This window comes from Myxine glutinosa, chromosome 1 (genome assembly GCF_964187855.1).
Source record: "Myxine glutinosa chromosome 1, kmMyxGlut1.1, whole genome shotgun sequence".
NCBI lineage: Eukaryota > Metazoa > Chordata > Myxini > Myxiniformes > Myxinidae > Myxine > Myxine glutinosa.
In genome coordinates, this window is record NC_136261.1 from 128,208,376 (window position 1) to 128,221,963 (window position 13,588).

Below are 13,588 nucleotides of genomic sequence, written 5' to 3' on the forward strand. Positions count from 1 at the left end.
GGCCGGTTCCAGCAGAGGGGCCATGCCCCAACCCATGGGGTCCATAAGTGGTGCTCGGCCACTGACATGTGGTCCATAATGTGGTGCATCGATGCAGACAGCTGGTTCTGGGAATTTCGGGCGCACAATGGCCGACCCACGCACGCTCCCCTCGGCGCCCAACGGCGCTCAGGTCCTCATGTGGGAGACAAAAAGGGGGGACAAGACAGATGAGCGAGGGGTAAGGTCTCAAGGGTACACATCAAAAAGGCAATGCAAGGCGAAATGCGTACGGAGGGCGAAGTGAGAAAGCTCGTCCCTACCGTACGTCACCCCCCTGTTACCTAGCCCACCCTTGCCCTTACCCCATATGTACAAAACCTACACATTACCAATTCGTCACTACTGTCACGTCTTCCCCATATTTCCCCTATATCAAATTCGTCACCACAATCCCTCTACTTCAAAAATTTGCCATCATCAATTCATCATCAATCCTCATAAGGAGGCAGAGATGGAACATCAAAGCACAATGTCACACCCACGTCATGATGCGTCTCACATTCCAAACATTTGCACAATAAAAAATAATAAAACATGGCATGGTGTGGAGTTACCTGTCACCTCCGGTGAGTGGGTGCAGATGGTGCGAGGAGATCCTTCATCCTAACTATCCTCTAAATGACTAACACACTTTACACTACCCGGGGTCTTTCTCCGGCCAAACCATTGGCCCTCTTACACTATGGGTTCTAAAAACCAATTACCATTGGCCAAACTGTGGTGCTTTTCAATTTGGGGTCTCACTCCCCCGATTCATCTCCCGGTGCCCTCGCACAATTTCTGGGCCGCGACGTGTAGCTCTCCCAACAGGTCTACCCACCTGCACACCTCCACCACTGTAGTTGCCACCCGAGCTTACCTAGCTCCTCACCCTAACCTATCTAACTGGGGGCAGCCCCTCTCCTGGCTCTGTCACCCCATGGTGCCCTCTGGCACTGGGCTACCCGGGTCCGTCCTCCGGATCCTCGGGCCCCATCCACAACAACTACTACCGGCTCCCAGAGCCCACCTGCGGCCTCACCTGGCCGACATCCTTACAGTGGTGGAGTGCCCAAACCAACTACACACACTAACAGGCTACACGCCCAGCCATTTCCACAACACTAATGCACCCATCCAAACATCATTCTTCCAACCGCACCACAGATGCCAATATCCAACCACAATTTACCTGTACCCTCTACCTAACTCTTACACTACCCGCCCCGGGTATCCGTGATGGGGGTCCACTCTTCCCCCATTCACACCTTCGCACCATCCACTCCACTCCGCAATTTCCACCCTACTCACTCCACGACCATCCATTCCAATACTCCATACCATTTATTCCAGACACCTGTCTTTCATTCACCTGTCGTTGCACACCTGTGCAATCCTACCTGGTGCCACCTGCACCCTCCTCCTCTTCCTGGACCAGTTGGTCAACACAACACACAATCACCACTACTCCCTCATACACTGCTCCATTCACCTGTTCAGTTGCACACCTGTGCAATCACACCTGTTCAATCCTCACACACACGGCATCATCTCAGCTGACTACTCCCCTCTGAACTTTGCGCTTCCCAGTCGTCCCTTTAAACTATTGCGCTCCCACGTCATTATAATCCACACTAATCTACCTGCGTCCCCACTACAGGTATCAGTCACTAACTAAACTTAACGTTACCTACTGTCATCTTCGCTAGATCCCTATCAATATAACCTAACCCACCCGGGCTAGTTTTCACTGCCATCAACCCCATAAGCTATAGCGCATTTGCCCCACCTATCTGTGAGGGATGACAGCGTTGCCATCCCACCACAGCGGGGCATCTCACTACCAATTTTGCTCGTCCAAATCCACAATTCAAAAATTTTCCATTTACTGCCAATTCTATTCACTTTTCTAAATTTCGTTTCAAATCACTACCATCATCATCCGTCTACTTATTAGGTCCTCTCGGTGCGCCAATTCACATCTACAGCCCGGCTTCGTACAGCCGAGCAATGAACGCGGGTTCTTTTGTGCCAGTGGCTGGATACGTCCCGCATTCGGGGCAGGGACGGAGGCTTACCCGGGCCGAGATCCCATGCACCACCTCGGCGTGGAGCCATCCAATGTCCCGATCTCGACCTGCCGGCACGTCTCAATAGAAAGTGGTCGCCATGACGACCCTTCCTATCGGGCTGCCCGCTCCGCCTAGTGGAGCCCGGACGCGGCCGCTCCACGCGAGGCCCCGCGTGGATCGCGCACGGCGGTCCTTTCGAACCCGCCGTGGCTCGGATCTCCGCTGGTTCTCGCGGCACGCGAAGCCCGGCACGCACCGAGGGCCCGAGTCGGCTATAAGTCGTTCTAACCTTTAACCCGGTTATCTTCGACGCTTCACCTGCAGGCTTACATGCATACGCTACCCCTTTCGTGCTCATACATGCAGCCGTTCCCATTCTCCTCGTACCTTTCCTTACGCACCTCGGTACACTCACTCCGCTCACCGACTTGGTCACACACCTGACCACCGAACACCTTGGCACACATTCGTCGCTCGCACACCTCACCAACACACCTCTTTGCGCCCCTTTCTCGGTCACCTCCTCTGTGACAATCACAGGTGTGCTCTCACCCGCACACCCATCCACGTGTCTCACTACCAATTCCAGCGTGCATTCCCACTCACGCTCTACCATTCCAGGTGTGCATCCTTCTATTCCAGGTGTACATCCTCGCTCACCTGCCACAACCAACTCACGCTCCGTTTCACTCTCACTACCCTCACCTCCACTCTCGGTCGCGCACTCACCCTTCCTCTCGACAGCGCACTCTTTCCTCATGCACCCGTCCGTTACACACCTTTCTCGCGCACACTCTGCCGCACCTTGTCCCGTTACACCCTCTGTAACACTCACCACAGGCATGCATTCTCCCTTACTCTTGACAGCATGCGCTTTCCCCATGCACCCGTCCGTAACACACCTTTCTCGCGCATCCTCCCGCGCACACTTTTTCGTTACCTCCTCCGTAACACTCACCACACCGCGCTTCCCTGTGCTCCCTCGCACACGCGCTACGACCGACTCACTCCTGACGGCACACTCACTCCTCGGCGTGCACTTTTTCCTCACACACCCCATGGTCGGACATTCTCGCACACCTCTTTTTTCGCACACCAGACCTGTCGCACACTTCACCAACGGCCTCTCACGAACACCCGGATCCAATTCAATCCCCAAGCCGACTGAAGCTTTCCTCACATCATATACATTGCCACTCACCTTGGCACCTCGTCCCCGCACCTCCTTTGCCACCTGCCAACTTTTTATTTGGTTAGTGAGCACCGCATCATGATTTGAACACAGACCTTGTACATATTCCATGACTTCCTCCTTTATCTCCCTCTTAGTTTCTGTCCGTCCCTTCTTAATTTCACTCACCTCTTCTCCCACTTCCTCTAGTTTTTGTTTAACCTCTTTTATTTCTCGGTGCGTCCCCTCAAGTTCGTCCTCTAAGGCTACCGTGACCGTCTCTATGTGCATCCTCACCTGCCGGTCCTTTGTCTCCATTATCTCTGTCACCTCCTCCACCCTCATTGTCAGTTCCTCCCGTACCATCTGACATTGCCTCTGCGTCGCTATTAATTCGTTTTTAATTTCTTTTTGTGTCGCCTTTAACCCTCCTAGTACCGCAGTGTTCTTTTGAACCTGCTCCACTAACTTAGTTTGTCCCTCTGTCAGCTGCTCCACCTCCTCCGTCAGATCTTCTATTCCCCCTTGTAACTTAGCCGTATTATTCCTCACTTCTTTCTCTATACGCTTTTCGCCTCGCTTTACCTCCTCGCGCAGCCCCGAGACCTCCTCACTCACCCCTCGTCGTATTTCCTCCATCTGGTTCCCCATCTGTTCGATTTCCCGGGCGGATTGTTCCCCTATTTCCCGCAATTTGTCCTCCATCCTATTTTCTAACCCCATTAACCCATTTTTCACCCCCTCTAACTGATTCTCCTGGGCAGCCATTCTATTTTCCACCCCCGTTAACCCATGTTTCACCCCTTCTATCCCATTGTCTAACCCCTCAAATTTCTTGTCTAACTCCTTAAAATTATTGTCTAACCCCTCAACGGTACCCCTTGCTTCGTCCCTCATTACCCCCCTTTGGTTTCCCATTACCCCCATTTGGCCCCCCATCCTATCCATTTTTGCATTCAGTTGGGTCAAGAATAATCTGAGGTCAAACCCGGTTTGCCCAGCGTCCCCAGCCGCCACCGCAGGCTCGCCCTCCGCGGCGCCGCTATTTTGGGACCCTTCAACCACGTGAGCGAGCGCGCCATTTTGCGCGCCTGATATTCCCGCAACCACATTGCCATTTTCCTCCTCCCTTTCTTCCCCGAAGTCCTGGGTTACTTCCAACCCCTCTATCTCTCCCACCGGCATCCCGTCGCCTTGGACAGCCATGGCGCGATTTCAAAATTCGGGCTTTTCCTTTAAAACAAAACAAATTTCGTACTTTATAATTTTGAGCGCGTGAAGCGCGCTCCGGGTCGATCCCACTCCTGACACCAATTGTTATAGATCGCGGTTAGGATGTTATAGACCGAGCGGTGGTTTAAAACCGCGACCTAACAAAACTCACCCGATTCCACCCGAACGTTGGTTGTATCGCACCCTAGCTGCTCAATGAGGGAAAAGACAAAAGCGACGCAATGCAAGAGGAAAACGGAGACAAAAAAAAGGTTTGAAATATTACTACTGAATTTATTTCTACTATTTACACACAAGCAACAAAAAGCAATTCAGTTTATTTACAAGTACAAGACGCAGGTGACACAGTGCAAATTTAGCTTATCTACAGACTTAACTTATTACCCAGGACAGAACAAACAAAGACGACTCACACGGGGAATTGCAGGAATCGCAGGATGTGGATGGCTGGAGGGAGAGGGAGAGGTCCAAGGGGGGGTCCCGCCGCACAACCGGCGCGTTCAGCAGCCGCCGTTCCTGCCCCCCTTTGCGGTTGCCGGGTGTCGCTGCTGCGGCGGCCTGCAGTTGCCTTGCCAGGCCTTGTCTTACTCGCTTCTCACCACCGACTTCTCACCACCGCAACCAACTGTGACCACTGACCCTCCTTTTTGGCACCCGACTCAGACCAACTCTTCTCTCTCTCTTTCTCTCTCGGTGCAACCAACTCCTCCTCTCTCTCTCTTTCTCCGACCAACCCAGAGTGCATCTCCCTTTTCTTCTTCTTCCCGTTGCGCCCTTTTATAGCGCCCCCAGCAAAACGCCCCCGGCGCTTTGGACACGCCCATCGGGGGTGCTCACCTCGGCCCTGGTTGGTCGCGCGACCCTCGGGCTCCGCCCTGGATGACGACGGGCGGGCGCGCCCCTCCTCCCCTCTGACGAGGGGGGTTACGCCTTTCTTCTCCGAACCTGTCTCGTGTTCAATGGCGGTTATTGGAGGGGAGGGAAAGGGAGATTTTTGGGGATGGGAAGGAAAGGGGGTCTATTCTCTTTCACTGGTGCAATGGAGTATTTCAATTAATGGGAGACACAGCCTTATCCTAAAACACAGAATAAGATATAACTATCGAACATGAATATCCTATGATTGGCTGACGTGTATGCTTGTGGACTATGGGACGCCCTTTTGATCTTACACAGCTCCGGAGGCAGGAGGCACAGCACAACAACAATAATAATAATCATACAGCACACAATAAAAAAAAAATATATATACAGTCTTCATATCCACAACAATATATATATATATGTATATATATATATATATATATATTATATATATATATATATTATATATATATATACATGCAGACTTGGCATTTAATATGGAATATATTTTTTTCCTTGACTTGGGTTTACTTTCTGAACTCGGTATATCAATCTGGTGAGTTTCTTTTACGCTTCGGTGATTTCTTTGTTAAAAGAACCATGTCACTGATTGTCTGTCGCAGCAAGAAGTCAATAACAGGATTATATCACAGGTGGCATGACAAAATGTACAGACAGGTACATTTGACGATTGGCTTCACAATCAGGTATATAATTGTTGTTGCGTTCTGTATTTGTGGAAAACAACTGCTGCACGTCTACAAAAGTTATTGCCACTTCCCCTGGAGATGGTCCGTCAACTCGACAATGCTGTTTGTCATTTAGTGGTGGCTTTACGAAACTCCGGCATGAAACAGCGTGCTATTGCTCGGCAGTGTGGCATCACTCAAGGTCACGTGTCAAAGATCCTGAAACGAAATGCTCAGAGGGGTGTCCCTACTCCAATACCGAGGTCAGGACGTCCCCGCAGAACCACAAGGAGGGATGATCGCCAGCTGTACCGGTTAGTCCGCAATGGCCGTACCAAGTCAGCTAATCGGCTTAGGGCTGAGTGGCAGCAACTGACAAATGTGCCTGTATCCAGAAGGCTAGTCAACCAACGACTGGTTCAAGCAGGCTATCGTGCCAGCCGTCCCCTGAGAAAGCCACGTCTGACCAGACAACACCGCTAGCGCCGATTGCAGTGGGCCAGAGAGCACCGTCAATGGCAGCCAGGACACTGGAATCACGTGATCTTCAGTGACAAGTCTAGATTTCTGGTCTATCGTCAATATGGCCGCGTCCGAGTGCACAGACAAGTGCATGAAGCCTACAATGAAGATTGTATAGTGCCAAGAGTTCAAGCTGGAGGTGGTGGGGTGACCGTTTGGGCTGCTTTTCATGCAGGGGGCAAAACTGACCTGATTGTTCTGAATGGAAACCTGAACCAGTTCAAGTACAGGGCCATTCTGGAAGAAATATTGCTTCCATTTGCTCGTGCAGCCTTTCGAGGAAACTTTGTCTTCCAAGATGACAATGCACGGCCTCATCGTGCTCGCATGATCCAACACTTTCTTGCTGACCGTGGTGTAGAGCATATGGAGTGGCCTGCCATGTCCCCGGATATGAATCCGATAGAGAACTTGTGGGCAGAATTAACGCGTCAAATCGACAACTTGGACCAGCAGCCTGCCTCTGTGCGTGAATTGCAGCAGGCTATTGTAACTGCATGGCAAGCGATTCCTGTCCAAACCTTGGCAAATCTCCTGAACAGCATGCCTCAACGTGTACGTGCTCTCTTGAATGCTCGTGGGGGTTACACGAAGTACTGAACTGTAATTTTACTGTCCGTAATCCCAGTTGTAATTTAACTTTTGTTTTTGTTAAAAAAATGTTTTGGCTAATGTGCAAAATAAAGACATACTTCTGGAAAACGTACAGAAGTTTAACACAGTACTGTCCATGAATTGAGTTCGGTATCAGTTTACATCACTTTCAAGGATCAATTTATTTGTTTCGAAATGTCAAATGTGGTTTTTGTTTCTTTTAAAGGTCACATTAACAAAATCTAGAATAATTTCAACATAATTCCAATGAACTTTTGGTTCTAAGTCATCTTGAAAAGTAAGTTCACCCCCACAAAAAAAATATTCAATATTAAATGCCAAGTCTGTCTATATACATATACATTTTATATATATATATATACATTATATATATATATATATACATTATATATATATACATTATATATTATATATATATATCTACATTATATATATACATTATATATATATATATATATACATACATACATACATACATACATACATACATATATACACACATATGTTTGTTTTGGGTCTTTGGAGTATTTTGGGTATTTTGGGACTTGGGGCTATTTGGGGTATTTTGGGTCTTCGGGGTATTTGGGTCTTCGGGGTATTTTGGGTCTTCGGGGTATTTTGGGTCTTGGGGGTATTTGGGGTATTTTTTAGTCTTTGGGGTATTTTGGGTATTTGGGGCTTTTTGTGTCTTTGGGGTCTTTTGTGTCTTTTGGGTATTTTGGGTCTTTGGCGTATTTTTGGGTCTTTGGAGTCTTTTGGGTATTTTGGGTCTTCGGGGTATTTTGTGCCTTTGGGGTCTTCGGGGTATTTTGGGTCTTCGGGGTGTTTTGGGTCTTCCGGGTCTTCGGAGTCTTTGGGCTCTTCAGGGTCTTTCAGGGAATTTTGTGTCTTCAGGGTCGTTAAGGGTATTTTGTGTCTTCAGGGGTCTTGGTGTTATTTTGGATCTTTGGGGATTTGAAGGGTCGTCAAAGGTCTGAGGGGTCTCAGTCGTCTAAATGTAATTAAGAGGGTTAATTAAGAAGGTGTTAATAATTTTATTTGAAGAAGAAGAAGACGTTTTTGTCGCATCCATAACCATACACGTTTGCTCTATTATAATAAGATTATTCATTAATCATAAAATATCGTTCAGGTTTGTACATCTGGGACTGTGTTTGTGCATTGTGTTAATGCATTGTTTCTCGATTTTCGTGCACAATGTTTGTACTTTGTTCTCGCTACTGAATCTCCTTTGGGTGACACATGGTCGAACTGTTGGTACCTTGAAATCTAATAATAAATATATTCACAATTGACTCAGGTCTACAGGCCCTCCAGCAATTCCAGAAACATAATAAATTCCTTTTTTCAATGTCTGAAGATTATAATATTTCAATGATATTGTTACGGAAGGTGTCATTCTGAAAGATGCAGTTGCTTACAGTAAATGAATACGCCTTTGCATATGAAATCAAATACAGTCGGACGATGACATTCATGGGGGAGATAGTCACGCAAAAAAGTAAGTACACCCCATGTAAAGTTTTGACTTTTTCAACATATTTCAACATACAGCGATTTGATCTTCATTTCAACAATATTGATAGATAAAGGTGATATAATATAACAAATATCATGAAACATTTACATTTTGGAGTCCATTTTATAATTTAAATAAACATAAATGCAAATTTCGCATGTGGAAAAAGTAAGTACACCCCAACATTTATCACTACTTCAAATACCTAAAATTAGAATCAGGTGCACTAGCTCAGGTGCAAATGATTAGAACATCGTTGGAGAGGATCTTGGAGGTCACTGTCTTATTTAAACCTCATAATATTTAAACCTAATTTCCAGTTAATGCAAAAGAGCAAAGTTTGGTTTGCTCTTTGTTGTTGAAGTGTGCGGCATCACCGTGCCTAGATCAAAAGAGCTCTCTGAGGCCTTCAGAAAGAAGGTTATAGATGCCTACGAGTCTGGAAAGGGATTTAAAAAGATCTCCAAACTATTTGAAATCAATAATTCGACTGTCCGGAAGATCATCTACAAGTGGAGAAGATTCCAAACAACTGCCAACTTGTTCAGGCCAGGCCACCCCAGCAAGTTCAGCCTGAGAGCAGACCGCAAGATGCTGAAAGAAGTCTCTAAGAACCCCAGAATGTCATCACGGGACCGACAGGTAGCTCTTGCCACTGTTGATGTCAAAGTGCACGAGTCTACCATGAGAAAGAGGCTGCACAAATTTGATCTACATGGGAGGTGCGCCAGGAGGAAACCTTTGCTGTCCAGTAAGAACATCAGGGCAAGACTAAAGTTTGCCAATGAACACCTCGGCAGTGACCAGCACTTCTGGAACAATGTGCTCTGGACAGATGAGTCAAAGGTAGAGCTATTTGGCCGCAGTACCAGAAGACATGTTTGGCGAAACCCAAAGACAGCATTTGACCACAAGAACCTGATACCAACTGTAAAGCATGGTGGTGGAAATATTATGGTTTGGGGCAGCTTTGCTGCATCAGGGCCTGGGCAGCTCACCATCATAGAATCCACTATGAATTCTTAATTGTACCAGAGGGTGCTTGAGGATAATGTGAGGCCATCTGTCGGGAAGTTGAAGCTCAACCGAAGGTGGACCTTGCAACATGACAATGACCCTAAACATACCATTAAATCCACCAAGGAATGGCTGAAAAGAAAGAAATGGAGGGTTCTGGAATGGCCAAGTCAAAGCCCGGATCTAAATCCCATCGAAATGTGGGGGATTTGAAACGAGCTGTGCATGCAAGAAACCCCTCAAACATCGCACAGCTGAAAGAATTCTGCATGGAGGAGTGTGCAAAAATTTCTCCCAGTCGATGTCAGAGACTGGTAGACAGTTATAAGAAACGTCTACTTGAGGTTGTTTCTGCCAAAGGGGGCAATACCACCTATTAGAGCCAAGGGTGTACTTACTTTTTCCACAGAAGGAAATGGCATCTCTTAATTTTTTGTTGACTAAATTATTGCAAAGTCAATTTTTCATTGTTTTTTGTTCAATTAGATCACCGTTATCTATAGATACTGTTTAAATGAAGATCAAATATTGATATGTCCTCATATGTTAAAAAGATTTTAAAAACATTTCATGGGGTGTACTTACTTTTTCCACATGCGAAATTTGCATTTATGTTTATTTAAATTATACAATGGACTACAAAATGTAAATGTTTCATGATATTTGTTATATTATATCACATTTATCTATCAATATTGTTGAAATGAAGATCAAATAGCTGTATGTTGAAATATGTTGAAAAAGTCAAAACTTTACATGGTGTGTACTTACTTTTTCACGTGACTGTACGTTCCTGGAAAATGCCCCGAATGACATATCCGAGAATAGGGGCATTGTTTCATTAGAAAAATGGGGGATAGGTTCCCGGCCGTTCCTGATTCACAGAAATTGGAGCATATGGCAACACCACAAATGTCGGGGCATTGTTTGAATCGGGAAAAGGTGGTTAGGTTCCCGGTGGTTCCTGATTCAGAGGGGGGGGGGGGGGGGGGGGGGGGGGGAATTTTTAAGTTTAAAATGTTTTTGACTCCGAATGCACATGATTACAGTTTCATTAAAAATGCTTACAAATTTAAAAAAACGACAGCACCATGTACCGTTTCCAATGTTTACTGAAGGAATGCAATTACAATTTATTAAAAGTGCTTAACCAATCATGCCGTAAAACTAAAAAAAACTAAAAAACAGCATGTACCATTTCAAATTTTTATTTCATAAACACCCGCAACTATTCAAATGATGATGAAGAATTAAAATCCAGTGAACTCCTCGAGCTCTGCTGAAGATGACCCAGGTAAGGGTGCTGATAAGTGTGCACAGAAAGGAATGTCGGTGAGGGCACTGAAACCAATGCAGGTGAGATCGCTGATGAGTCGTGCACTGAGGGGGAGGCAGGAGAGGGTGTTGGAAAAGTTGAGCAGGGAACGTTTTGGCCACGTCGTGGTCTGAAGAGGCACCGATGGTTCAATGGAATGGAATTCCACTTGTGAAGTATAAATTGAATGTGCTCACTGTTCCAATCAAAATAAAAAAACAAAAGACAATTTAGGCGATCTTGACCTTTGACCTCAAATAAATAGGCTTCAGTGACTCAATATGCAAACCCTGCTCAAACTTCGTCAATCGGATGAAAGTTGTTGATTTTATGCAACCTTGACCTTTGACCTTTTGCTCCAAAAAAAACCCCCAAAACGATCAACTTCTAGCTTTTGATTGGTGAACCAATTGAGTGACCCATTGTGCAAATATTTAAAATTTTAGGTCGATCAGATGAAAATTGATGATTTTATGCAACCTTGACCTTTGACCTTTTGTTGTAAAAAAAACCAAAAACAAACAAACAAAAAAAAAACATCTAGTTTTTTTATTGTTGAACCAATTCAGTGACCCAATATGCAATTTCTTCAAATTTCCAGTTAATCAGATGAAAATTGACGATTTTATGCAACCTTGACCCTTGACCTTTTGACCGAAAAAAAACTTTCTTTCTAGCTTTTGATTGGTGAACCAATTCAGTGACCCAATATACAAATACTTTCTTTTCAATCAGATGAAAATTAATGATTTAATGCAACCTTGACCCTTGGCCTTTTGATCTAAAAAAAACCAAACAATTGGCTTCTAGACCAATGTGATGGACCAATTTTGATTGGTGTACCAATTCAGTCACCCCATATGCAAATTCTTAAAATTTCAGGCAGTCAGATGGAAATTGACGATTTTATGCAACCTTGAACTTTTGACCAAATTATTAAGTTGTTTTCTCCATACTCTCATAATGAAGCTTTGTTGAAAATGTGATGACAAAGCTCAAATGGCAATTTAAAATTTCAGGTCAATTGGATGATCGATGATCTTGGGTGATGCTGACCTTTGACCTTTTGACGAAATTATTAATTTGGCTTCTCCATATTCTCCTGATAAAGCTTTGTTGAAAATTTTATGACAAAAGTTCAAATGGCAAAAAAGTTATGGCCCGGACAGACAAGCAAACACACACAGACCGACACATAAGCGATTGCAAAACTGACACAGAAGTGATTGCTAATGATGTCTTGATATTGAGATTTGGTTGAATAGTTCTTTGGAACGAAGGGGTTCACCATTTATTTAAGGACCTGTTGCTCAGTCCCTGGCCTTTTTTTTTAAACCCCAAACCCTATGCTACCAAGCATCTCCTTCTAACCACCCACCCTTGAACCAATCTGACCATACCTCCCCCCCCCCCCCCCCCCCCGCCCCACCATCCATGTCTGAGAGGGGTCAAGAATCAGTTCCCATCCATGTCTGAGAGGGGTCAAGAATCAGTTCATAATTCATGTCTTTATTGCTATGATTGCATATACGGCACTAACCCATATGAGCCAGTGGTTTATATGGGAACACAAATTCTTTTTTTGGTCATTTTGCATTGCTCTCTTGAGTACTTAACATGTAGATCAATTATAATGTGAATGTAGCTCTTGCCAGTCTGCCGATGCTGACCGATACTGGCTTTCACAGACTACTTACCTCACGCACGCGAAGTGAAAAGTGGGGTTAAGCAATTGGTTCATGTCCATCCGTCTGTCCACAAATGTCATTTTATGATTGAGGACCAACTTGATTTAACTTGAATGTTATATTTTGAACATTAATCAAAAAACAAACCTGCCATTTTGCAGTACTTTGTCTCTGAATTTGCAGAGAGGAGGAGAGAAAAAAATTGAAAATAATTCCAAACAGGAAACGTGCTGTTTTTAGGGACATTATAAAGGACACAAACAACAAGCATGAATAACTAATGTAATGTGTTAGACAGGGTGATGTAACAGAATCCCAGTCGATCGTTGAATTAACGTCAGGGGGGTTGACTCAGCCTGTCATCCTTCCGAGGTCGGTAAAATTGAGTACCAGCTTGCTGGGGGGATGAATGTGCCGGTGTGTGCCCCGGTTTAGAATAGGTACACCGTAAGAGGTGACTAATGGGTTGGTGTCAGGAAGGGCATCCGGCCAAAAAACAACATTGCCTCAAAAAGGGAACCATGATTGTCATGGGGCCCAGAAGGCTAACCCCCACTCTAGCAGGGACAATGGCCTTAAAAAGGGAATTTTTTTTTTAGCGTGATGTAACAGACCCTACGTCAATGGTGGTAAACTTCCGGAAATAATTTATTTATTCGACTTTTACAATCTTTATTTTATTTAAATTGAATTATACACTTGAACACTGCAGAGCACAAATCGCCTTTTTGCCATTTTCAAAACTTCAATTTTGCAGTACTTGGACATGTTAAATAAGGGTGGTGTGGTGTATAAGACTGTTTAAATAGCACTAAACATCTGAAATTTTACTTCAGCGATCTTTAAAATAAGTATTTCATTA

At 45.2% G+C, this 13,588-nt stretch overlaps 1 protein-coding gene across 9 annotated transcripts in view; it reads left to right on the plus strand.

Annotated features, from left to right (window-relative positions):
• LOC137428300 (leucine-rich repeat-containing protein 7) overlaps nucleotides 1-13,588 on the plus strand; it is a 252,817-nt gene that overhangs the window by 131,417 nt on the left and 107,812 nt on the right. The gene's annotated exons all lie outside the window — the stretch shown is intronic.